Source organism: Uloborus diversus, chromosome 7, assembly GCF_026930045.1.
Source record: "Uloborus diversus isolate 005 chromosome 7, Udiv.v.3.1, whole genome shotgun sequence".
In the NCBI taxonomy this organism is placed as follows: Eukaryota; Metazoa; Arthropoda; class Arachnida; order Araneae; family Uloboridae; genus Uloborus; species Uloborus diversus.
In genome coordinates this window covers 12,243,480-12,269,657 of record NC_072737.1, presented here as the reverse complement: position 1 = coordinate 12,269,657, position 26,178 = coordinate 12,243,480, and the positions used below count along the sequence as shown (strand labels likewise).

The 26,178-nt window shown below is 34.4% G+C and overlaps 1 long non-coding RNA gene across 2 annotated transcripts; it reads right to left on the bottom strand.

Moving 5' to 3' along the window:
• Positions 1-1,133: 1,133 nt before the first annotated feature.
• LOC129226138 (uncharacterized) lies at positions 1,134-24,597 on the bottom strand. 2 transcript variants are annotated; one of them, XR_008580775.1, is made up of 4 exons: positions 24,523-24,597; positions 19,232-19,330; positions 8,136-8,237; positions 1,134-1,619 (listed from the first exon to the last, which is right to left on the bottom strand). It is a non-coding gene; the product is annotated as an uncharacterized LOC129226138 (long non-coding RNA). The 2 variants fall into 2 exon arrangements; XR_008580774.1 differs by having other exon boundaries at positions 19,232-19,327.
• Positions 24,598-26,178: the final 1,581 nt, after the last annotated feature.

Sequence of the window (26,178 nt, the reverse complement as noted above, 5' to 3'; positions counted from 1 at the left end):
AAGCACTGTTCACACGAAAATGGTTTCTTGCTTTTATATGTACTCTTAAATGTGCCTCCAATTTTGAACGTTCAGAAAATGCCTTTGAGCACTGCTCACACGAATACGGCTTCTCGCCAGTATGAACCATCACATGCCTCTTCAAACAGGAAGGTCGAGAAAATGCCTTCGAACAGTACGCACATGAGTAGGGTCTTATACCATTATGCACCCTCATGTGGGAGTTCAGACTTGAAAGATCAGAAAAAGCCTTGCAACAATGGGGACAGGAAAATGGTTTTTCTTGATCATGAACGTTCATGTGTCTCTTCAAATACGAAGCTTGAGCAAACGTCTTTGAGCACTGTTCACACGAATACGGTTTCTTGCCGGTATGCACTCGTAAATGTGCCTCCAATTTAAAACTATCGTAAAATGCCTTTGAGCACTGTTCACACGAGTACGGTCTCTCGCCAGTATGAACCATCACATGTCTCCTCAAACTTGTAGATTGAGTAAATGCCTTAGAACAGTAATTACACGAGTAGGGTTTTTCGCCAGTATGACACCTCACGTGACGTTTGAGAACCGAAAGTTGGAAAAATGACCTGGAGCAATATTGGCAGGAAAATTGTTTTACTTGATCATGAACGTTCATGTGTCTATATAACTGTGAAGGTCGAGCAAAGGCCTTTGAGCACTGCCCACACGAGTATGGTTTCTCGCCCGTATGGATCCTCAGATGCGTTAGCAAACTCGTACGTTGAGAAAACGACAGAGAACAGCACTCACAGGCAAACGGTTTTTCGCCGGTATGGACCCTCAAATGTGTCTTTAAGGCGTTGGAGGTGGAAAATGACTTTGAGCAATGTTCACACGAAAAGGGCTTTTCCCCAGTGTGGCCTCTCATGTGTCGTTTGAAAACCGAAGCGAAAAGAAACGACTTTGAGCACAATTCACAAGAAAATGGTTTTTTTGGGGCATGGATTACTTTCACATGTCGCCTCAAGCGTGATGCTTCAGTAAACACCTTAGGACAGTGCTCACACGAGTGTAGTTTTTCGCGATGATCCTGTTTTAGATTTGTAGCTTCAGAAATTGACTTTGAACAGCACTCAGACGAATATGAACTTTCACTGCTATGGACTCTCATGTGCTCCTCTAATTCTGAATCTTTAGCAAAGTCCTTTAAACACAGTTTACACGAATGACGCTGGTTTTCCTCAGCACAGACATTTAAGTGAGATGCCATTGCTGAAGTATGCCAGTATAAGACGCCAGTGCGTTAGTGGGAAATTCACAAGAGATGATTTCTCCGAAAACTGATTCGCAAAATTCTCTTAGTCACCAAGAGTTGCCATCAGAAAATGCCTTCAATTGGAAACCAAGAGTATTTAAATGCAATATCTCATCATTGTTGGTATAGGAAGTAATGATGAAAATAAAAAATCAAGAAACGCTCTGGCGACCGATGACTGCCGGTTAAGAAACGTGACAAATGCATTTTGAGAATACAGAATTGGGAGGGATTTACATCAGTATGTAAATTTTCGAAGAACTTGCATGGTCTGTATCAATACATAGCTTTACCCCTAACATCACGCTTCTTGAAATATGATGACAGGAAGTCCACATAATTGCTGAAAAGAAATGAAATGAATTAGTGTACAATTAAAAAATTTTAAGTATAAAGTTAAACAGAGTGTTTAACGTGCAGAAATATTTTGGTGGTAAAAAAAGAATGTGTACAAAGTTTCAAAAATAAATCAAGTCAGAAGATGCATTTATAGAATTGATCATGAGCGGATCTAGTATTATATGTAGCAAAGTCATGTGGGGAAACCCACAACAGGCAAAGTAAGTACGAGGGTATATTAAGGCCCCTGTACAGACGAGCCGACGCATCAGCTTAACAGTCATTCTGGATCAGAGCATGTGTTTGAATGGTTGTCTTTTTTGGAAAGTTATAGCGTTGGTGTTCTTCCCTGTGAGCAGTTATTAGAGGCACATGAATTGCTTATTAAATACAATATCCTTTTTGGACAATTTTGCAAAACCCAAAACTTTGCTCTGGTAACTCGAGCTCGGCAACAATGAAATATTTGATCCAAAATGGTTAAATTTAAGCTAGTGTGCTAGCCTGTATATATAGCCGCTCTAGAGCATACTTATTGCATGATATTTTGTTACCGATGACGTGTTGAAACTCTAGACAGAAACTCTGCTGCTTTCTCCAGTGATATATAATCAACGTTTATAATCATTTTCGTTCTAGTCTTTCTGGTATGTGGGAAGGAACATTTTTCTGTAAAAGAAGATCCCACAGAAATTCAAAAAAAAAATGTTTAACTAAAATTTTTGAAGAGGAAAATGTTTCGCGTGAACTTTGAACTAAATTTTTTGTGTGATGTAATAAAAATTTTGTTTTGTTTCACTGATTCATTTCAGCTTCATTCAAACAAATATTACTCCACTAGTTATAATTTCAATTGCGTATGGGCGTGAAAAATTTTTTTTTTGTTTTTTGACTTGGTTTTAAGTTTTGAACATTCCTTTTTTTTTTTTTGAAAATAACAAGGTACAGGTTGGCGGTCAGAAATCGGGTGTTTTTCTTACGGAAAGTACGGCCAAAGGTAGGGGGTTGCAATGTCACCAACCCCATGCCCTTAGTGGGGGAGGATCTGAAACTTCAGTCAGCATGGCGAACTGGTTGGTTGAGCAACGTGTTTTTGTAGTACAGCAGTTTTTTCGAAATAATGAGTCTAATGTTGCGGTCACCCTCGCTTTCCGCCGTCATTTTAACATTCTTCCTAGTGGTGTTGTTCATAAATGAGACACAATATTGGAGTGGGTGCGAAAATTCCGTGCAATGAGTTCATGTGTTGCGAATTGGAACAGGAATAAACCACAAACAACAAGAACACAAACGAACGTGGAACGTGTCAGAGTTGTTGGCATAAAATATTATTTTATTTATTCTCGGCCCACAGCCAATAATTTAAAGAAAATATTTTAAGATTGAATATTGTTACCTACTTTTAGACCAGTCTGGTAAAAGGGTAATTCAACTAGCCATAATTAATGGCGACTGTTTTCTTAATCCATTGCAGATTGCGTGTTTCGATGTATCGATACGAAAAAGTTGAGTTGTCACATGATGATTTTAATTAAATTTCACTTGTTTAAGACCGCATGTACCATGGAGGAAATACTAAAATTTGTGGCCGTGGAATAAACAAATGAGTTGTAGTTGAAGTTAATATCTTGACGTCATCGAGGCACGCAATCCCATTGGCTGATGGTATATAAAGAGGTGAGTGGCAACACCTGCTCGCTCTTCTCTTCGATCCCCGGCTGTTTTCGTTGTGTCGTGAGGCCTAGCTCGGCTCACGTGTGGGGGTTTTTCCCCCCGCTATGCTACCATTAGTTTGTGGCGTGTCATTGGTGTGATGTATTAATCACACTGTTTTCCAGTGTTGAATTAAAAATGTGGTTTTAACGGGGATGTTTGTTATATTTTCTAGTCATATTTAAATAAATGAATTTTTCTGAAATATGCTTTTTACTTGTCTCCAACTTGACATTTCACGGCCATTTAATGTTGGCTTAGTTTAATGTTCTTAAACAGAATATTGGATATTTAAACTTAATTTCTAATTATGCCAACAAGAGTTGATGTTATTGCAAGCTTTCATCACTTAACCAGATGCAGAGCTCAAGCTCTTCAGATGTCTTGATGGAGCCTGAAAAGAATTCTCAATGCAGAATTAAAATTTCACCCCTACAAAGTCATTCCAACCGATATGATAGAGCGAGCTATGCAAAATTTAAGGGAGTGACTTTGAGAATAAATCGCCCAAGAAGGAAGACATTTAATGGACATAATTTTTCATAATTAACAAAATTTGTTTCCCTCAACAAATTTAAATTGTGACTGAACATTTTACAATTTTTTTCACCTGGATATCTTCAAAATTGATTTTTTTGGTGGATTTTAGAAACCCACCCGGCTTATCTGCGCCACCCCGTACTACAAGAGTAAATGATAAGACAGCCCTCACAGAAGATGCGATAACCATTTTCTTGCAAGATGAGAAACGAAGCACAGTCGGTGGCTTTACTCCACCTCTCACTCTGATTAACTCTCTCTGAGCACTCCTTAATATAAACAAAGAGATATTCTGAATACATTTTGATGGTTCCCAAAGAATACATATGCATTAGTGAGGGCCAAAAAAACTTTTTTTGGAAAACTGTTTTTGGATAGTGCGGAAAAGTTGCTATATGGGCCCGTTATTACCCAGAAAAAATTTCGCGAAATTTGTTTAATATTTAGCCGGCGCTATTTGACCTTGAAAAACTGAAAAAAAGGGCAAAAATGCACTTTTTTTTCAAAAAAAGGGGGGGGGGGGGGTTCAAAAATAAAAGTTTGAAGCTAGTTTCAGCAAACATTAGAAGTATCTGCCAGTGAATTAGTTGAAATCCTCAAAGATTTTTATACATTTCGTAGAATATTTAGCTACGCTCCTTTAAGACTATGTATGATACAATTGCGTCGTACAATTACTATGATTAATATTGATATTTAATTAATTATTCTATGATTTAATTTTGAAAAATAATTTTCACATTGGTTTTTAAAGAAATTCAATATTTTTTCATTTTTCTTCAATTTTTGATGTCGGAAAGGAGCGGTTAAATGCTCATTAAAATCAATGAAACATTTTATGGGCTCAAACTAGCTCATTATATAACATTTTCGATGCATTTCAGCAAAATATTTGGAATTTAGGTTTTTTAAAAAAATTCATTTTAAAATTCATTTTTCTCTTTTTTTTCGGTTTTTCAGTGTCAAATAGCGCCGGCTAGATATTTTTTAATATCCAAGAAATCTTTTGTGAGTGCTAACTAGCTCACTACGCAACTTTTGCGTGCTATCCAAAAATTGATTTCGAAAAAAAAAATTTTTCGGCTTATTTCGGCCCACCCTAATATGCATACCAGTCAGTGGCGGATCCAGCCGATTGTTTTGGGAGGGGTCATCTGAAATTTTTGAACAAACTCCCTAGGGCCGAACTTAGCTCCATGCCGCCCGTAGGCAAATTTGAAATCTGCCGCCCCATCCCCTCCCCCTAAAAGAAGCAAAATATCCTTGACTCAAAAAAACATAAAAAAGTGTTCTCCTGATTCAAACTGTCTAACTTATGAAGAAATGATGGCGTTTCACATTCTGAGGTGCCCCGATGAAATGATCACAGCGATCTCCCAAAAAATTTTTTATTCGGCAAATTTTGCTGACGATTCAGCAAATACCATGATTGGAAAACATTTGGAAAATAAAAGAATGGTAATATTTTACTTTCAAGAACAACAAATTTATTTAAAAAATGTGTCATTAAAGCAAAATTTGCCACCCCTACTCTGCCTATTGGGAAATTGGGCCCTGATAACTCCCCAGAAATTTTATTAAAATAAAGTTTTAAAAACTCAATTTTCGGGGTATCGAGACATTAGGTGAGGGGGTAGATTTAGGAATCTCCCTCAAAAATGTTTCAAAATTTAAATTTCCGAGTAATTTTCGAAAATTAGGAAACTAAAAACGCATTTTGTCTATTTTTTATGATGTACGGAGAAAGGTCAGGTTTCGGGCGCTGGCCCCAAAATACTTTTTGAAAATAAAGCTTAGAAATCAAAATATTTTATCATTATACATTGAGAAGTTGGAAGAGGAGGGGTGCTCTTCTAGCTCTTCAGCTGTCCAGCCTAAAAATGCACCTTTAGGTAATGTTTGCTTACGTTAAAGGAAGTATGAAGGTGCTTAGAATCCTTTTTTCTTGGAAATATTTTGCCTTTGAGGCTCTAAAAATTCGATTTTTAACTATATTTATACATATTTTAGAAAGGGATGGAAGATTCGTGAGCTCCTCTAAAAAACCTCCTTTTAAAGCTATCATCACGATACAAACTAAGGGAGGGAGGGGTCTTATCAAAATTCGTTTGTAATTGAAGTCCCCCAAAAAAATCATTCAAGTTGCTTTTAAGCAAGTTAAGTGATAAGGGCTGGATAAGCTAGTTTCTGTTGACATTTTTTCCCAATAAAAGACTTAAAATGCAATTTTTTGCTACAGATCAAGGCATTTGTGAAAGGGCATGGGAAAAGGGGGTTCTCCTCCTAGTTTCGAAATTAAAGCCATAAAAACGAAAATTTAGGCTCTCTTTGGTCTTATGAACAACAGGTATACTCTGAGAACAGCAGCATTTATAGATCGTCCAAGTGTCTGTAGTTGAAATCACGAAATGATGTAAAAGATGGAGAAAAATTTTGGAAATAAAAGTTTTGTTTTGTGGATAGGGATATAATTTATCTCCCAATTAAGGCCTATACTTCTTTTTCAGTAAAATACATTTGTTAAATTTTGTTATCTTCTCATAATATATTTTTTTTTCGCTCAAAAAATTCCTACAATCACAAGGCTTTGGGAAGGGCCATGGCCCCATTGGCCCCCCTCTACATCCGCCCCTGATACCAGTCTCCCTTCATAATGAACACCCCCAGAATCTGAACACTTTGTTCATTCACATGAATGTACAGAATACTAGTGTATAGTGGTAGTGGCATAACCAAAAATATATAGTGCTACTATTAATTTCAATTACACAAGTTCTTCAAGTGAAGAACAATAGGTTGATGTCAGGAAATTTATACCTTCTGCTTAACCAGTAAACTTTTGTGTTGAAGTTCAAAATTTTCACCTTAATTATGCTTTTTAAGAAAAATCAGAAGATCAATGGATCTGTCTGTAGAACAGAAAATTTTATAATCATGGACCAGGGTTCAAATACTGGCCAGGACAAGGACATTACTGGTCAAAATAACATTTCTGATTAATGGACTAGTGGCTAGATCATATCTTATGGTGGATTAGACAATTGATTTCACTAATTTTCATTTAGAATTTTCAAATATTTTCCAGCTAAAATAAATATTTTCTAATGCATACAAAATTTATTTCAATCTGATAGCTGAAAGAGTTTTTTTCTCCTTTCATTTGTTTTAACTATTAGTTAACAGTAACCACCCAGGACACCTGAGTTTGATCGAACCCTCGAGACAGGTCTCAAAGAATGGGTTTTTTACCGCTTGGCCACAAAGTCTGGTTTTTATTTTCACTTATTATATTTCAGGAGCTCTGCACAGATGTAATCTAATGTTTACGCATGAATTTTGACATCTACCTCTGTTTTGAAAGTAACTTTGATTGCAGGTGTGACTTTACACAAAACATAGTGCAATGTTCCTCCAACAATCTGAGTTCTCAAGAAAATGATACAACTTACTCCAGAATTCGTGCAACGTGACACCAATTAATTATGGTAAACTTACACAAATTTTGTAAGGGCTTTACAAAAACATATAAGTTCTGAAAAACAAAAATATTTTTTGAATAGTATTATGATCACTCTTGAGCGTCATTCCCTCACTGGGGAGGGAATGACAAATTCATCAAAATTGGATTCTAGTATTCCTAACTGATATTTGAGTTTATTTACACACAAATATTCTCAAAAGAGGAAGTAATTTATAACTATTCAGTTTTTATGCATTATTTTATTTTATTGTAAAAGTAGATGAGAGGGAAAGACGGATGCAAAAAACCTTATCTGGTTTTATACTTTCATATAGATTCCAAGAACGAATTTCCAACAACTCCAACACGTAAATATGCTCCAATATTTTTCAAGGTATCCCTGCAAACTACGAGACTTATTTCAAAAAGTTGTTTAGTTGCAATCCTAGGAAGGAAATTGAATGTTGTGAGGGAATGACATTACCTGCTGGAGACAAACTTAAAAATAATTGCTGGAACTAATTTTTAATGAAAATTTAATTTTAAATGAGAATAAAACACACAAAAATCTTAACTTGCAGAAGTAGTATTGCAGAATATAGAATGTGTAATACCTTTGAAAAATTCTCCAAATATTTTTTATAAGTTGGAAATTGGTCTACTGAAAATTCACATCATGTGGCATATCACATTCTTGCCCCCAGCCTTTCAATTATCAGCATATGCTAATTAAATTAAATGATATACAATCAGGGAAAAATAGCAGAAGTTAACTTCCATAGATTTAATTATATTCAAATGACTTACTTCTTGAATCGGTTCAGCCTCAAACTTCAGTGGGTCTTCATAACATTTTTTCTTTAAGAAGGACCTTTTTTTTTCGATTCTAAGCAGGAAAGCAGTGTGATTCTAGTAAAAAAAAATGAAATAAAGTAAATAATTACTTAAAGAGATCTTTTATTGATAAGTAATACGAAGGGGGGGGGGCCTAAAAATAACCGGATTTTCGTTCTAAAATATTTATAGATCAGTTTATTCCCAAAATGTCTTTAGTCTCCTTCAAAGTATTCACCATTAGATTTCAATACACCTGTTAATTCTCCTCTATTAGAAGCTCCCCTGGAACTCTTTAACTTTGACCATGTCCAGTGCTCGTTGCTAAGTAGTTTTTACAGCCTCTACATCATCAAAAAGCTTCTTTTTTATATATTTTTTTTCATCATCGGGAACAGAAAAAAATCACCGGGGGCTAGGTTTGGCGAATACGAGGGGTGAAGAACAACTAGCCACCCCTGAGAAGCAAAGTAGCGCTTAATAGAGAAGGCTGAGTGTGCGGGAGCGTTATCATGGTGAAGGAACCATTCTTCCCATTGCCTGCCAGAGCTTCAACTCACTCCTGTTTCTTCTGAAATTTTGTCAATCGTAAAACGATGGATTTCATTGATTTTTTGGTGGATTTTTTTAACGTTTTCATCATTTCTATACGTTGAAGGGCGCTGCGAAGAAGGAGAATGACCTTCAGCACTCACGTTTAAAGTGCCCAAATCACTCAAAACCTTGTGTACGGCTCATAGCATCGTTTTTGAAAGCTTGTTGAAGCATTTGGTAAGCTATTCCGTTGCCAACTTTTTAAGCAGGAAGCAAAAATTCAAGCTTACAGTTTGTTCTTTTAAATCTGCCATAATGAGTTCGCAGGCGGAAGGCAACAACGCCTGAGAAAACCAACACTATGATCAGACGTTATCAACTACACCGATGCCACTTGCGCAGCTGGTCTGTGAAGGTCTCTACTTGAGCCATCTAGCTGGAGAACACTCTACTACATCTAGGATTGCCAGTGCCTTATTAGTCTGGTTTCTTTTGGGTCCCCCCTCGTAGAACTGATACTGTAAAAGAACTCATTTTCGCGAAACCAAAATTTTCACAAAAATCGAGCCATCAGTGATTTTGCATGCTTGGCGAATTTTATATGAACTCGACTAGAAGCATAACTAGACTAAAAGAAACATAAAGAAGAGATTCTGAGAGCTCTGAATGAGACAACTTTTACATTGATTTTGTAGTTGAAAGTTCTACATAAAAGTGATTGCAATAAAAGTTTCTACGTGCAACTAAGTGAAATTTGATGTTTTAAGCCTAATCCTAGACTCACTTAAAACTTTATAATAAAAGAATTGAATTAATATTTTCTTTGAAAACAATGCTAATATTACATACTTCATTGGGAGGATAATGACATAAGATAATAAAAAATATTCAAAAATTAGCACTAGTATTTTATTAACACTGTATTTTAAAATTAGTAGGGGAGACCAGGGCAAGATGATGAATCCCTTATTTTTTCCGTTTTCCACTAGGTAACAACATTAACTGGATACTACTGGCTTTCTTCATTGGCCGTTCGTTCAACAATAGTATAGAGACACTGAAATCGCAATACAGTGAAACCTCTTCGAGTGGCCATCCCTCTTAACGGACAATTTTTTGAGGCACAGATATTTTAGCCAATAGACTTAATGTTAAAAACACCCCTAGCAAGGGCCACCCAACCCTTTTGAACGAATGCGTCCATCCGATTTTTCATTGAAATCTATTCATATCCCATTTCTAATCGACAGCCTTTTACTTCAAGGAGAAATTTTGGAGTAAAAATGTCACTCACGTTTAATAAGCACTTTTATTATCCTTGGCATGATTCTCACGAAGAAATCTGAGGCCTGGTTTTGCTTATATCTCAGCAACTAAACCACTTAGAGACTTCGAGATTTCACAAAATGATTTGCTTAATCTTAAGGTACAACTTAGCGCTGAAAAATTAAAATTCTAAGATAAAATTATTATTTTGGTTAGGATGGAAAATAAAAATTTCATGTTATTTCCCTATTAAATGTTTAAATATAAAAACCATTGTTACAAATTCTGTTGCCTTGCAACAGTAACGTTAAATTAAGCAATCATAATGAAAATTTTGAATCAAGGCTTCTCTGAAGCAGGTGTGAAATTAGCAAGCATAAATCCTAGAGAGGAACAAGGATTAAATTTTAGTACCAACTGCTTAAAGTTTTAGCCACATATATAGGATTTTTCCCTTTTAGTACCGAGTATTTATATGAAAAAAACAGGGTGAAGTTTCGTGAGGATAAATTATTCTATTTCTAAAATACATTTACACTAAAAAACAATAAAATAACAGAATTTTTTTAAAAAATACCAATCACTTTTCATAAGGCACTCAAAAGGACAAAATAACTTTTCTGGGTCAGAAAGGACAATTGAAGAATTCCTGCAGTTTTCGAAAATTCCAAGAAAATAATACCACAAACAAAGGAGTCTAGTCATTTCAAACCAAACTTTCGCAATAAGAAAAATATGCATGTTTCAACATTCAAAGTTATGATGGAAAGCTAGATAATGATAATAATTTCTCTTCATGACTTGAGCCGCACTTTTCTTTGTTTGTGGTAGTATTTTATTGGAATTTTCGAAAACTACAGGAATTCTTAAATTGTCCTTTCTGATCCAGAAAAGTTATTTTGTCCTTTTGAGTGCATTATGAAAAGTGCTTGGTATTTTTTAAAAAAATCTGTTATTTTATTTGTTGGTCAGTGTGTGTGTGTGTGATCTGGGTTGTAAACTACACTGCCAAAGATCATTTTCATGAATCTCGATCAACCTATTCCCATGAACATTGAAAATTGGCGAGAGAAAAAATAGAGTAAGATTTTGAATTATTTCTAACATGAAACAGCAGTGGAGTGCTTTGATAATTACAGTGCCAACTGAGAAAAACATCTTCTAGGTAACAAAAATAGCATTTTTCAATCAAATCTTATATTAATTTGAGATTGATTTAATTTTACTAATCAGTTCGCTGGGAGCATTGTTAAAGTTTTTACAACAAATTAATTTTTGGGCCTTTTAGGCACTAATTCAGCCTCAGACGATCAATTTACTAATACATTTTGCAATTGTTAGCAAGCTAAACTTTCAACTGAAGTGATTTTGGGGAAAATAGATAGCCATCGGAAATTCGGATGCAACGACAAATAAATTGGCTAGAGATTTACATTTTCAACTGAGAAACGAATTTGAATACAAATGCTGGAGAGCAGTAAAAACTTAGTCACAAATTGTATAATTTCTTCGAAAAATGTACAGGTAAATAATAATTAAATAAAATACTATTACCTTTAGGAATGTCTCAAACTTCCTTTAATGTGTTATACTTGCCTATGTTACGCATTAAAGTAATTATACTGCAACTGTAACCAAAACCCTTTAAAGCGGCCACCCCTTTGAATAGCCGAAATTTTTCAGAACGGAGGGGTCGTCGCTCAGAGAGGTTTCACTGTATTTGTATTAGTTCTGAAACTCGGATTGTTTACGGCTGCCACCTTATAACTTTTCTGCATGCATAAATAAGCTCTGCTACAGATACAGATAAGATATATTGTGTCGCTTTAGTATTTATGAGAAACTTAGTTTTAATGCTACCTATTACCATAAATAAATGCCAATTAATCGCCTTCCTTAATGGCAATGAAGATGAATTATTTCAAACAGGCAGTCCAGGGCAAGATGACGGGTCAAAATACGAGGCAAGATGACGAGCTCGTCATCTTGCTCTAGGTTGAAGTTTTTCAACCCACACCAAACAATCCAGTTGCATCAACTTCAAACTATGGTGTTATAATCTGTCCTGCTTGTAAAGAGGAATATTGTGGCCCTCAAACAGAAGAATGGATCCAGTGCTGTAAATGCCAAGAGTAGTGGCAGAAGAAATATATCAATAACGAAAATGGCAATTTTATTTTTACATTACATTAGCTGCACTCTTCAACATTACTCTTAACTTTGATACTTTGTAAGATGAAAAACACAGTTATCATTTAAAATAATCAATTATCCAACGTATTGAAGCACAAAACATGCAAATTATTGCAGACACGTGTTTCGGTTATCATTTGTTAAACTACGTAACATATTCCCAAAAGATAAAATACGTTCAACCCTTTTCAGTGTTGTCATCTTGGCCCAAGGCCAAAGTCATCTTGCCCCAGTTCTGGGGCAAGATGACAATTTATTTAAAGTTATGAAAAAATAAAAATGTAATTTTTTTTCATTTGAAAAATTAAATGGTAATATATTTAACGCTACAAAGGACTACTCTAACAGCTCAAGTAAAGTTTATTTTACTATCCTTAAAAATAAAGTAATAAATAACAAAAACTGCTAACACAGTCATCTTGCCCCGGTCTCCCCTATTCCAATTCAAATGCTATGAAAAAAAATTTATTTTATTATAATGATAAAATTTATTTACGGTATAATAATGATAATAATATGTATAGCTTTTTATAATATTATAATAATGAGTTTTCAAAACCAATTATTTCAAATTTTTTTCAGCAGGAACTGAAAAACATTTCCAATACCAAATTGTTTTGGTCAAAGGCTCCAAAACTGTGTGCTGTGGCACACGGGGATGCTGTAAGAAGAGGAGAGGGTTGCTGTAAAGTGTCCATGGTTTCAGTATACTAATAGTACATTTTTTCTTGACAATTAAATTCAGTTATAAAATAACTTTTGAACTCTGTTGTTCAGCATTTTAATATTAGTAGTATTCGGTTTGTAGTTGAATGCGAAACAATAATTCGTTTTCTTAAATTTTTGAAAAATCAGAATTGCTTTTTTATATCGTTCTATGAATGGAATATATCGTTCTATGATTAACAAGATTTGTATAACTGACCTCCGGAAGAATTTTATTAATGACTCTAACAGCTAAGGAACCCAATCGCCGTGAAACATAGAACCACACTACAAACTATGAAAAAATGTAGTTGCTACAATAGTTTCCCTACTCTGGGCCTGATTATTGAATAGGCCAACAAGGCCCTGGCCAAGGGCTCCCAAATGGCTTAAATTACTTTAGTCTATGGTAGCGTTCCCGTTATGCGTTTTTCAAAGGGCGCGGCGCCCTGCCCCTTTTCTTTAAAGAGCTAATGCGCCCTGCCCTCTTTAGACCCAAAGAAACGCGCCCTGCCTCTGCAGTAGAATTTTAATCATGCGCCCTGCCCTTTTACTGGTGTACAAAAAATTTATATTTACGATATCTGAAGGGGAGAAAGGAGGAAACGATGTCCGAAAGGATGATTCAAAATCATGACGTCAGCGCTTTCGCTCCCCATCGAACGTCGATGGAAGGAGGGAGGGGGAGGGGCGGGAACTGACCGACCTAGCACCTCACATCTTGCACCCTTTTTTTTTATTCCATGCGGTGAACTGGACAAAGCATGTGCGAATTTGCGGTCCGATCTCTGCCTACGTTTTTCTGAGAACGCTATTCTGATTTTTTTCCATCATGCCTTCTATGAATCGCAAACGGGAAAATGGAAGAACAAAGGAAGGAGCATTTTGTAAGAAAATAGTAGATATGGTCAAAGTAAGTGCAAGAATTTTATTTTTACATTAATTTTTAATAATATCTTAGGATCGACATCGCTTCAATTAGTGTCGAAAATCGGAGCAGCCACGTGCTCTTATAAAGTAGAAATTGAATTACAATATTTCCTCTTTAACATACCTGAAATTATCATTCTACAAAATAAAATAAAGAAAGGGGAAAAAAATGTTTCATAAATGAACTTACGATTTATAAAGTAAAATAGAAAAAGGAACTAGTTTGCGCAAGAAAAGCGAACCTTGGTGATGCGAAAGTATTTTATTGCAATTTGTTGTGATCATTTTTTAAAATTTTAATTGTGTCCCAAACGAAACAAATAATATGAGTAATTTCTTTTTTTTTTCTTTTCATTATAATCCTGAATGAAAGTTGATTTTTGCTTTCTTCGTTTGTTGAGCACATTTGCTGCAACAATCTTTCAACATCTGCTTTTGGACAATTTTCCATATTCCAAATTAGTGAACAAAATTAAAGGTATTTATCGAGAATTCAGAGTTAAATTTAATTTTTAAAGGATGAGTTTCATTTACAAGATACTTAGTGCGCAGCAATCTTTGAACACGTGCTTTTGATTGCATGTGGTAAAAATGCGTGCAGTATTTTAGCACTCTGTATTCAGTTGCTTTTCCTTAGGCGTTGACCAATGGCGTAGCCGGGGTTTAATTTAGGAGGAGCTACAAGCGGTTCGCACATTGGGACAACTCAATCTCACTTCTCAAAACTCCTTGCCCCTCCACTTTTTTAATTTCAAAACTACAGATCGATCGAAAAATAATACTATTGAGGAATTCATATGTTTAACAAAAGTAAAATTGACTTAATAAGTGTATTTTATATTTCTCATTAAAAGGGTACATCGCATGATTTTTTAAAAATTTATTGCTTTATAATATTGCACTGTTTCTTTCCCCACAAACGTTTTCAGGAAAATATTTATTAAATGAAATATTTGCAACCATTCGCATTTATATTGTAATATCATTCATGTCGTGAATAAAGGGCGTGAATCAGTGATGGGAGATCGACAAGATCTCCCCAAAAGGTCCTTATTCATCAAATCTAAATCGTAACATTTGATTTTTCTTTTCCTTTTTTGGATGATTTTCTTCTAATTAAGTATAAGTGCATCGTTCAAGAAATTTCATTCGGTTAAATTAGAATCCCCACCCTCTACTGAAAATGTAAGTTTCAGCCCCCCTTCTATAACCATTTGATTTATTTATTTATGCTGCTTTATTTCACTTTCATTTTTAATTACACATGCATAATTCTAGCACAGTGCTGTAAGCCACAGGGAAGCTCTTTATACTATCGCTATTTTTAAAAATTAGTCTCTTTATGTCTCTATTTGAAAATTTCGTGTATTTTAGATCTTTTCCCTATTTCTTAATCACATGTGACTATCTTATTTTTTCTCTCTCTCTCCTTTTTATTACTTTCTTCTATATCTAATATATAGAAGAAAGTATTGGATTCGTGCAAATTTTCGAATTTCGAATTTTGACGGATTCGAACGTTTTGAGGTGTGCTGAGTCCATTTCGACCATTTTTGGAAAATGTCTGTCTGTCTGTGTGTGTGTATGTATGTGTGTGTGTGTGTGTGTGTGTGTATGTATGTGTGTCACGTCTGTGTGTGACCAGTTTTTTGTGGCCGCTCTACAACAAAAACTACCGCATGAAATCGAACGAAATTTAGTACACATATGTGCCCCTATGTGAACTTGTGCCCATTAGTTTTTGGCGCGAATTCCTCCAAGGGGGGTGGAGCAATGGGACGTTTTTCGAGTTACGCGTGCTTGCTATTCCTCAGGAAGTTACTGGCGGAATCAAACAAAATTTGGTCCATATGTTGGTATTAACAGGAACAGGTGCTGATTCAATTTTGGTGTCAATAACTCAAACGGGGGTTGAGCTATAGAACGTTTTTTGTCGTCAGTTGTGACTGCTGTATCTCAAGAAATAATGAACGGAATGAAAGAAAAATTTATCGGCAAGTAGCCCTTAGTGGGTATAAGAACTGATTTTATTTTTGTGTCAACAGCTAAAAAGGGGGTAGCGCAATCACCCGTTCTTTTTTTCCATTTTGAGTGCCCTATCTCAAGAAGTAATGCTACGTTCTGGTTGAAATTTGGAATATATGTGAATCCATATGTAAACAGGCTTTGGTTCTATTTTGACGCCGATCGCTCCAAGAGGTGTTGATTTTTTTTTTTTTTTTTTGCGAATAAAAATATTTTTATTAATGCAACAGTAAGAAAGATAAATCGTAATAGATTGTCGTCTGCGTATTTCTCGTGATTTTAATTGTATGGAAATGATATTAAATATTATCTCAATGATTTAAAATTTTCAACTGTTGCCATCTTATGTTTGTTAACAAATAAAATATTTGTAATTAATTCAAGCAAGGCTTTTAAAATAACTTTCAATTTTCGCTCTTTGCTTTGCTTTTGCAATAATTCAGACATTGGGATAGTCGTCAAGTTTTTGCATGTGTCATTTTGTTTTTGTTGGGAATATTGCTTCCTCGTCAAGCATGGGGAGGGATCAGAAAAAAAAAGAAAAATATAGAAGAAAGTTTCGTGATGGCCACAACATACTAGTTTTTCTGCAATCTTTACGCGCACGCCGAAGTTCATCGGCAACGGAGTGTAGGCATGACGTCATCTTCGTGGAATCTGGTGATGGGGTTTTCCCCTATCCAAGCTGAAGTCCTAATAAAACGCTGTTTTTGGGCTACGGAGACAGTCTCCCGAACAATAATCGAAATGCTAATTGCGACGATCTTTGATGAGCGTAGGAAAAGGTGTTAAATCCAACCGTTCCCCGTTTTTTTTTTATATTTTTTTTAAAAATAAAGCTGAATACAGCCTTTTTTTTTCTGATACAATTGTGCGAGTTAGTTTTCCTGAAAGGTTATTAGCCCAAAGTGGAAGAATTTGGGGGATTGTTAGTATCGAAAATGGGGCGGGGGGGGGGGGGAATTTTTGGGATACAAATATGCAGGGAGGAGTGGATGCGATTTTGTGATACAATTATGAGAATTAGTTTTTCTAGATGGTATTGGCCCAAAGAGAAAGAATTCGGAAGTTGCCACTCTCAAAAGTGATCCAGGGGGGAGTGGGGGAAATTCTTGTAATACAATAATGAGAGAGGGGGGATATTTGTTGTACAATTATAGGAGTTATTTTTTTCTGAAAGATATTGGCCCAAGGAGAAAGAATTTGGATGTTACCAGTCTTAAAAATGGTGCAGGGGGGCATGGGGGGTTGTGATGCAATTATGCAGGGAGGAGTGGGGGCGATTTTTGTGATGCAGTTATGGGAGTTAAGTTTTTCTGAAAGTCATTGGCCCAAAGAGAAAGAATTGGATGTCGCCAGTCTCAAAAATGGTGGTGGGGAAGGGGAGGGGGTTGCGATACAACAATACAGAGGCGGGAGGCAATTTTCGTGATACATTTATGGAAGCTAGTTTTTCTGAAAGGTATTGACCCAAAGAGTTGTTGAACTATGCACGATTTTTGCAGACAGATTATGTAGTTGTCGATGAAAGCTTTTCGCAGACAGCTATAAAACTTTCTGCCACTGGGGCTGTTGGAGATACTCCCAAAATGTTTTTGAAACAGCTGTCTAAAAAAAATCTCTTAGCAAAAGCATTCACTGTGAACAAAATTTATATTTCAGTTTGCAATGATATCATGATGTAAACCAAAGCATGGAGACCTCAATTATTTTCATTCATTTTTTCAAAACCATTAACATTCAGCAATAACTTTCTGAAAACACGGTAATAGTGCATAATTCCTTAATGCTGCATGTGTCGCATGTCATGCTTAACATTACCATGTTAGTGTAATCGTATAGCCATCTTTTAATCTCCGCTTTGGGTTTACGAACCTTTTTATTTTCACACTTTAGTGTACAATACTATGCATATTGAACTAAAATACAAAAATATTTTTCGCATATTTATTTTTGTTTCTTTTATTGATTGGCTATTTGTATAAAGCACAGTAATAAAAGGTGAACTTTAGCCCCCCCCCTGGGGGGGGGGTTCATAGCGCAGATTGAGCCACACCATTGAAATTTTTTAAGTGGGGTTGTTTGAGGGCATTTTTCTTTTTTTTTTGGGGGGGGGGGACTGTTTATTTTGAGTGGAAGGTCTTTGCGATAATTAGGGAGGGGTGAGCCCTTGCTGGGGGGGGGGGGGGAACAATTTGGAAAACGGTTGATGTAGTAAGTATCTTGTAAATAAGTTTGTTTATTTTGGAACAGTTTATATTCGGTTAAATAGAATTAAAACTGAGAAATTTTTCTTCATTTTTTACATCCGACACCATAGTATTGCCCAGAACGTCCTTTTAAAGAAAATGTAACAATCTCTGCTTACATCTTGAGAGTTACTTAGTGTCATAAAAATGAATTATTGATGGTTGTACCACATCTATAAAACAACTTTCATAAAACTTAAGTGATGTTCCTATTGATGTGATGCATAAGGGAATCAGCTATCAATATTTTCCAAGACAATTTGATTAGACCAGATCACTAGATATATAATTTTAATCTAAATTTGAAAATTATGAGTATATTCCTGTGAGTTTCTTCCTTTTAATTTCATGACTGTAATACACATAGTTAGTACATGGTTTAATATGTCACAAAAGTGTCTTCAGGATCACTCCAAACCCGATTGTTTAGGAAGAAGAAATTCGCAATTTACTCAACTTAAATTTGACCCAATTATTAAATACGACCATGCACTCATACCTAGATCTAATAGGGGGTCATTAAGTGTTATTTAAAAAGAAAAAAAAAGTATGTTGCATTATTGTCAACAAATTTGCTGAATCGGAAATTTTTAGAAGCTCACGTTCTTTTTTTGGCCGAGGGAGGGGGGCTCTTCCTGATTTTAGAGGGGTATGCATCCCTACTCTTGGGGGGGGGGCACCCCTTGTGTTGACTTCCTACTGGGTCATCCCCGAGTGCCTTTTTACTTCCCAAAAAGTGCCCCTTTTTAAATCGAAAATGCCCTCTCTGAGAAATTTACCCTTCCCCTTTTTGAAAAAAATGTGAACACTAGTCTATGGCTAAAATTGTTTCAGCCAACGGCTAAAATTATAAGTTTGAATACAGGGGCCCCAAAAAAATATTTGACCTAGGGCAACTAGATATCTTAATCGGGCCCTGTCCCTACTTGTAGCATTCTTAAAAACTACTCTATTTTGTTTGTTTCACTCTGCTCCTCTCATTCCTTCCCCTCTGTCCTTTTTTTTTTTTTTGTTTCTTCCACTGTTTGGGAACAACTTAGTTTCTTCCAGAACAAACCCAAGCCTGGTGTACAGTTAAAACGTTAAACATTCCCTTGCTTATTTTAATCATACAAAGCTATGTTACACATAATGATAGAATAAGAAATGAAAAAATGATATTCATACTTGATTTCAGCCCATCTTTGAAAGATTGATGAAGCAAAACTGAATGCAAAACCTCCGACAAAACAGAAGTTCCCTCGTAAATTAGAGTACGGTCACCTGCTGTGCATAAAACCACATTACAATCTTAACAAACATATATACAGTTGGCTCTCTGTTTAACGACTTTCAAGGGACCACGAAAAATTGTCCTTAAATAGAAAACGTTCCTTAAATAGAATGCTTTTAACACTGGGGAAGGTGGACCATCTGGGACCGTGAAAAGCCGTCGTTAAATAGAGCGTCGTTAAACAGAGAGCCAACTGTACTATGATAAAACATTTAAAAAAAATATATCATAAACTCAGGGTTCGCCGATGTATATCAGTCGATATGTATCATGATATATATCACAATATATATATCTGATATTTATTTTGAAGATAATCTATACATATAATAAAATAAGATGTTTGTGTGTGTGTGTGTGGCGCGCATCCCGAGAAAACGGTAAGGCCTAGAAAGATGAAATTTGGTATACAGGTGCAGTTTTTGCTGAAGATGTGCACCTCGGGCTTCGATTTTTGATATTTTAATTAGAAAAAAAGTTATTTAATGTTTTATGTGTTTTTTTGCACTTTTTACCTCACAGACCCCGAACTAATTGCACCACACAAATATGTTTTGCACTATAAAGTAGGAGATTTAATTTTAAATATGATCAATGAAAAAATTTTGAAGATAGAGCAATTTTTGTATTTTTTATGAATTTTTCAAAAAACCTTTAATTTGCATTTTTCTTGGGTTTTGTTTTTTTTTTTTTAAATATTATCCTGCGAGAAGTATCAAAGCCCCATTTCTAAAATTTAAGTTGGTAATAGTAAAACCATTTCGCCCTCTTCAGAAGAAAAAAGTTCTTAAAAATACGCAATAATTTTTTTTAAAACAATTTTTCAATGCTGAACACATTATGTCTTTCCACGCATCGGTCGAAAAAAGCGTTCTTCAATCTTTTATGCCTCTGACTACTTGGATTTCGATTCGGTATTTACGATGGAATCTTAATTGCAAACAATGTTTATCTTTTGTTTTTACTATACAGCTTACTTCTACATTTTATGACATGATGACCACGTGTTTTCCGGCAGAGCTTGCTTTTTTCTTTCCTTTTTTTTGTTTTATTTAGGGATTGCATTTATTTATTTTTCCATTCCCCCCCCCCCCAAGCTGGAACGTTTTGCTGCATCTATATTACGTTACATTTCATAGTTATGCATATTTAATTCAATAATAACGGAGACTTTTTTTTTTCTTTGTCAAACGTTACTTTTTGCACACTATGGGGAATTTTGAAGATAACTTTTTTTTTTTTTTTTGCTCTACTTAAATTTAAAAAAGGTGGGTTTTTTTTAGTGATCTTTGTTTCTATTAGGAAATAGGCGAGGAGGTTAAAATAAATAGAGATGGATAAGAAAATTTAGAGATAGATCGTAAAGGTAGATAGCCGCCGAAGGCAACAATCTTGGCGTAAAAATGTGAATGGCACAACAAAAGATAGAGATATATTGATTAATAATGCTGCCAAATTTCTTTAAACAGCCGCCGAAGACGGCAAACTTGAAGTAAAAAATTTAAATGACAAGTTAGCCTAACAGCCACCGTAATTGGCTGCTTGAATAGAAAGGCGAATGACGTAAGAAAGCGGATCGGCTGGTCGCCGCAGGCGGCTAGTAAATACATGAAACAAAACATTTTCAAACAAACTTTGCTTAAAATTGTAAGGACATACATTTATTTTGAGACCTAGAACAAAAATTTGCATATTTAGTCGTATCATATGAATGTTTCCAATAACTCAAAACTATTATGCAGTAAGATTGTTCACTTTATCTGGTTCTTCATCTTGCCAAACAGCAAACTCTCTGAATGTGAAAAGTGACAAATTGATGTTTACAAAAAATGTAGAATGAGCGGACATGAAATTGCAAGGAAGGTAAACAGATCCAAACTGTTAATTTATAATTTTTTGAAGACTCCAAAAGAATGCGGCAAGAAAAAGAGTACTGGAAAGCTTCCCCTAAGCGCCAGAAACGAGCAATAATTCATGACAATTGTTTTTTTTTTTTTTTTTTAAGTTCTGCATAAATTAAAAGATAAATGAATGTACCATGCAACAGCCGAACAGTGGGTAAGGGTTTTGCAAGAGAATTCCAATATTACATATGCTAAACTATGGTCACATTCACCATTTTTCTCTAAGAAACATGTTTCTTTTGGGCCTTGATAGAAACATGTCGTATCTTCTGATGAAAAAAACTTTTATTTGGAAGGACCAAATGATTTTCACCATTACTGGCATCATTTGCAAAACGAGAAACCTTTTTTTATCCAAACAACAATTTGGAGGCGGTTTTGTGATGGTTGTGGGCAGGTTTTGCAGCTAATCAAGCACCACCAATTGTGTCCATTCGAAATCTCTTAAATTCAGAATCATACGTTGACATGCTAGCAGCAAATTTTTTACCTGAAACATCCCTTATCACAGGTGGTGATTGTTTGTTTCAACAAGACAATGCAAGTTTCCATGTGTCTTGTGGATCGCATTCATGGTTTGAGGTCAACTTAGTGAAAATTCTGGACTGGCCCACAATAATTTTTTATTTAAACTGTCTAAAGAATCTGTGAGGCATTTTAATTAGAAAAGTGTCATAGGATATGACACAACATGCAAATAAAGACGAACAGATGTCATCCATTGAATTGGCATTAAAAAAAATTTCTAAATAAACTTTAATTGAACTTTCTGAGTCAATGATTGAACAATTGATAAGGGTAATTGAATAAAAAAAGTGATTTTGTAAATTTTTTTTTTTTTTTGGAATATATTTGTTAATGTCCTTATTATTTTTCTATATTTCACCTAATACATTTGTGTTAATTTGGGATTTAACAATTATATTAGTAATTTAATTTCATACTAACAGGTTCCTAATGTATCCTTCCTACAAATTTAGTAAATTATGCTTGATTTTGTTTGCAGTTGATGATTACTTTCATACATAACACTCATTTTTCAACATGTCCTTATAATTTTTTCCATGGCCATGGTTGTATACTTGCTTGCAACTTAAGTTGACAGTGACGTCACGATGTGCGGAAGAAAATCCGAGTTAACAGATAAAATGTCACACTTACTAGATATTTAAACATACTTTGCGAATAAGAGGAGATCACCACCTGTCTATGAGCTGCTATTGGCTGGCGCGTTTGATTAAAATGAATGAAATGCATTGCATTGCTTCGTTCGTAAAATTTAAAATATTTAATGATTGACAGAAATTATGACAAAAAAGGTTACGTATGCACATGTTTAACCAACTAATCTGGTTTCTAACTGGAAGATCATAATGTCACCCAAATATTGGACAAGGGGCTAGGAATTATTTTGTTTCGAGTGGCCTCAGCTTATTTCTTCATTGTCAAGTAAGCTTGCAGTCGAGTATATGAAGATTTCTACATAAATTAGTAGAACAAGAACAGCCTTTTCAAATTCAAAGTAAGACGACATGAAATTGACAAAAATAAAAGGTTCTGTTATGAAACTATTGTGCTCAAGTGAGATTAAAAAACTTTGAATTTTGATTTGTTACCTTACAAAAATGATATAAAATTTGTTTAAAAAAAAAATCTTCAGCATACATATTTGAATTTAGATTTCGTTTTCAAATTTCACTTTAAGGCCCTAATTCGCAACTCCATTGCTCGAATACGCTACCTTGCGGTGATTAACAATCTTAAAGAAAAAGGTAAAACATTCTATTCCATGTGTTTTCTTTGGGGTAGATTAATGGCTTCAAACAGTTTGTGATGTAATGTAATTTCAGAACAAAAGAAAAGAAAGCTTCCCACAAACACGATGAAAAATTACTGTCATTTACTGACCGTCAAAGTAAGTTATAAGTGACGGCATTTCTTTGTTTTACCTTTTTCATCTGCCAATAGACAGTGGCTGCAGCGCCCCTTATAGTTTATTGGAGTTGTGAATTCCTTTTTTTCAACAGAGTTTAATTTCTAATTCTAAATAGATCCTGCAGGCACATGAGGTTTACTGGACAAATGTAGGTTTATCCAACAAAGTGTGTAAGATTCAGGGTTTATGATTTTAAAAAAAAAATCAAAATCTGATTTTTTCAATTTATAAATCAGATTTTTTTTTAATCTCCAAAAATGTGTAGAGAGTAATTACTTTACATTTATAAACATAATACATTTCATACAATAGATGAAAAAGCAACTGTTTAGCTATTTTTATTTAATGGCAGTAGCTATTTTTTAATAACAGACCAGTTTTAGAGTCGACAAAAGTTCTGAAATGGAGGATTCAACTGGGGTGAAGAAGGCACTTGTTAAAACTTAATAATGAAGTAATATGGGTCAATGAATATATTCGACTTACTCTTAAAATTGAAATAAGTTCTCAAAATACTCAATAAATTTTAAAGATTTATAAATTCGTTATAATGTTTAGATAAGATGTGATTTTGTTTTATACTTCGCTTGAAGATAAGGTTTCTATAGTCATGTAGGTTTTCAGAGTAAAATAAAATCTTAGAACAATTACTTTTTTAACTATACTAGTCATGGTGTAGAAGAAAAACTTTATTCAAATCAATGGTTTTTATTTTATTTTTTAAATCTCTGAATTAAATCAACAAACCCTGCAAGTTCCAAAAAAATATGGTAAGACTTAAACATTTTTCTGAGAATTTCTTTATAGATTTATGATCCAATGAAAAACAAAATTTCTGAAAAATATTATGGCTTCGATCGAAATACAAAAGAAAATAAAAATTTGTCCCATCAGTCTCCACTCCTATAATAACAAAGGTTATTTCAGGTTTCTTAGCAAATCCCCTTAGTTTATTAATTTTTAAAAAACTAAAATAATAAAACCATTTAAAAAATATATATTGAATGCTGTGAAAACATTGAATTTTGTGAAACTAAGAAGGAAAAATGTTCAAACACTTACAATACAAACTTAAATAATTGCATTTAAAATGAAAAATGGTTTAACAAAATAATTTCTTTTCTTTTCTTTTTTTTTTTTGATGGTGAATATATATCGTTCTACAAATAAATCGTCAGAATTATCTAGATTCTATTTTCCGCCTTAATCTTAAAATAGAACAGATAGCTGTTTGGAGACATTGTTCAGCCTCCTTTAAGTCCTTCAAAGCACCAAGCGGTTGTTTTAAAATTATGTAGTTGTAACAGCATTCAAAGTGGAGCATTTGAAAAATAATATGACATACCTTCTCAGCAAAAGAAGCATAAAAGATAATGTCTGGCACGCATGAAATAACAGAGCACCAACAGCTACACTTTCCCTGGTTACGCTTTACTAAATAGAATGAGAGATATAACTAACAGGCCTCTCCTCTCCTCGAACGTGTCGAAAGTTTGTAACTTGTTTGTTGATCACGTGATCATGAAGTAGCTAATCAGATTTGCGTATTTCCGAGTTCCTAGTGAACTCTAATGACTTGTGTTCACCCAAAACTACCAAATTTCTTTAGGACATGTGAAACTGGAAAATTCTTCATAATCTTTCGTCTATAACAATATTGCCCCCCCCCCTACTTCATAAATCCGCCCATGTCGAAGTTATGAAAAAAATCTGCCCGTCAGAAGAACGCGGAACGCGTAACAATATACAAGTAATCTTCCTTAAGAGGTTTTTCCACCTCCAGCTCAGTCACTCCTATGTTGGGCTGATGAGTGCTAATACGCACTCAAGTCATCATAACTTCGACATGGGAAGATTTATGAAGTAGGGGGAAGCATAGGGGGCAATATTGTTATAGACGAAAGATTATGAAGAATTTTCCAGTTTCACATGTCCTAAAGAAATTGACTCAGGGTGAATTTAATAAATGTGTGACAACCGAAAATTTGTGGTTTTAACTTGGTAGTTTTGGGTGAACAGTCTCAAGGCATTTGTGCTTTTAAAATGTAGACGCGGGATTTAATCATATATATAACTAATTAAAGTGTGAAAAAGAAAATAAATAAATACGATAAAATAAATGTCAAACAATGGTTCCGACTTAAAAAAAAAAGCCAAACATCGCCTTGGCTGATGCTTTTGAAATATTTTTTTAGTCAAATGTGATTGAAATTAGCCATTAAAAGGCTGATATCAGCCAAACCTGGCAACTCTGAAAGTTTAAAGCGAAACTAGTTTTCATCGCTTTGGTTGCAAATCGTCTGCGTTATGCTAGTTTTTTCAGGGCTTCACTTAAATATTTTTTTTTTTTTTTTTGTATTAAAAATGGGTTTGTTTTGGGAAAAATTTCCTTTTTGCAGAAAAACGCCGATGCAGATGAACTTAAAAAGCAAAACTATGCATCTAAATCCAAAATTTTATCCAAATTGTTAAAGCAGTTTCCGAGATACGAAATATAAATCTATATACACAAGAATTGCTCGTTTAAAGACACAGAAAACACTCGATTATCCGCGAATCAATCAACGATCAGGAACATGTATTTTCGCAGTAAAAAGCAAATATCAATGGCTGTTTTTTTATTTATTTTATTTTTTTTATTTATTTATTTTTTTTTGGTCGAAAAATTGTAAATTCACTCGTGTTTTATTTATTTTTTAGGCTTTTTCCATTGTACATACACTTGTTCTTTATTGATGATAAGTTCTGTTGTGAAAAAATACAATTTTTTTACTGTGCTGCATATCTCTACATAGTTTCTCTGTTTAACACTAGAAAGTCTGAAATATAGTATGTACGTATATTGCCCCAAAGCAGTCAAAATGACAGACTGCATTGTAAAAGAATAACTAATGTGTAAAGAAATTTGTTTAAACTTAATTTTTAATATATTTTGTGTAATTAACAATCACACAACAAGATTTTAGAAAGTAATAATAATAAAAAAAATTATTTCGCTTAG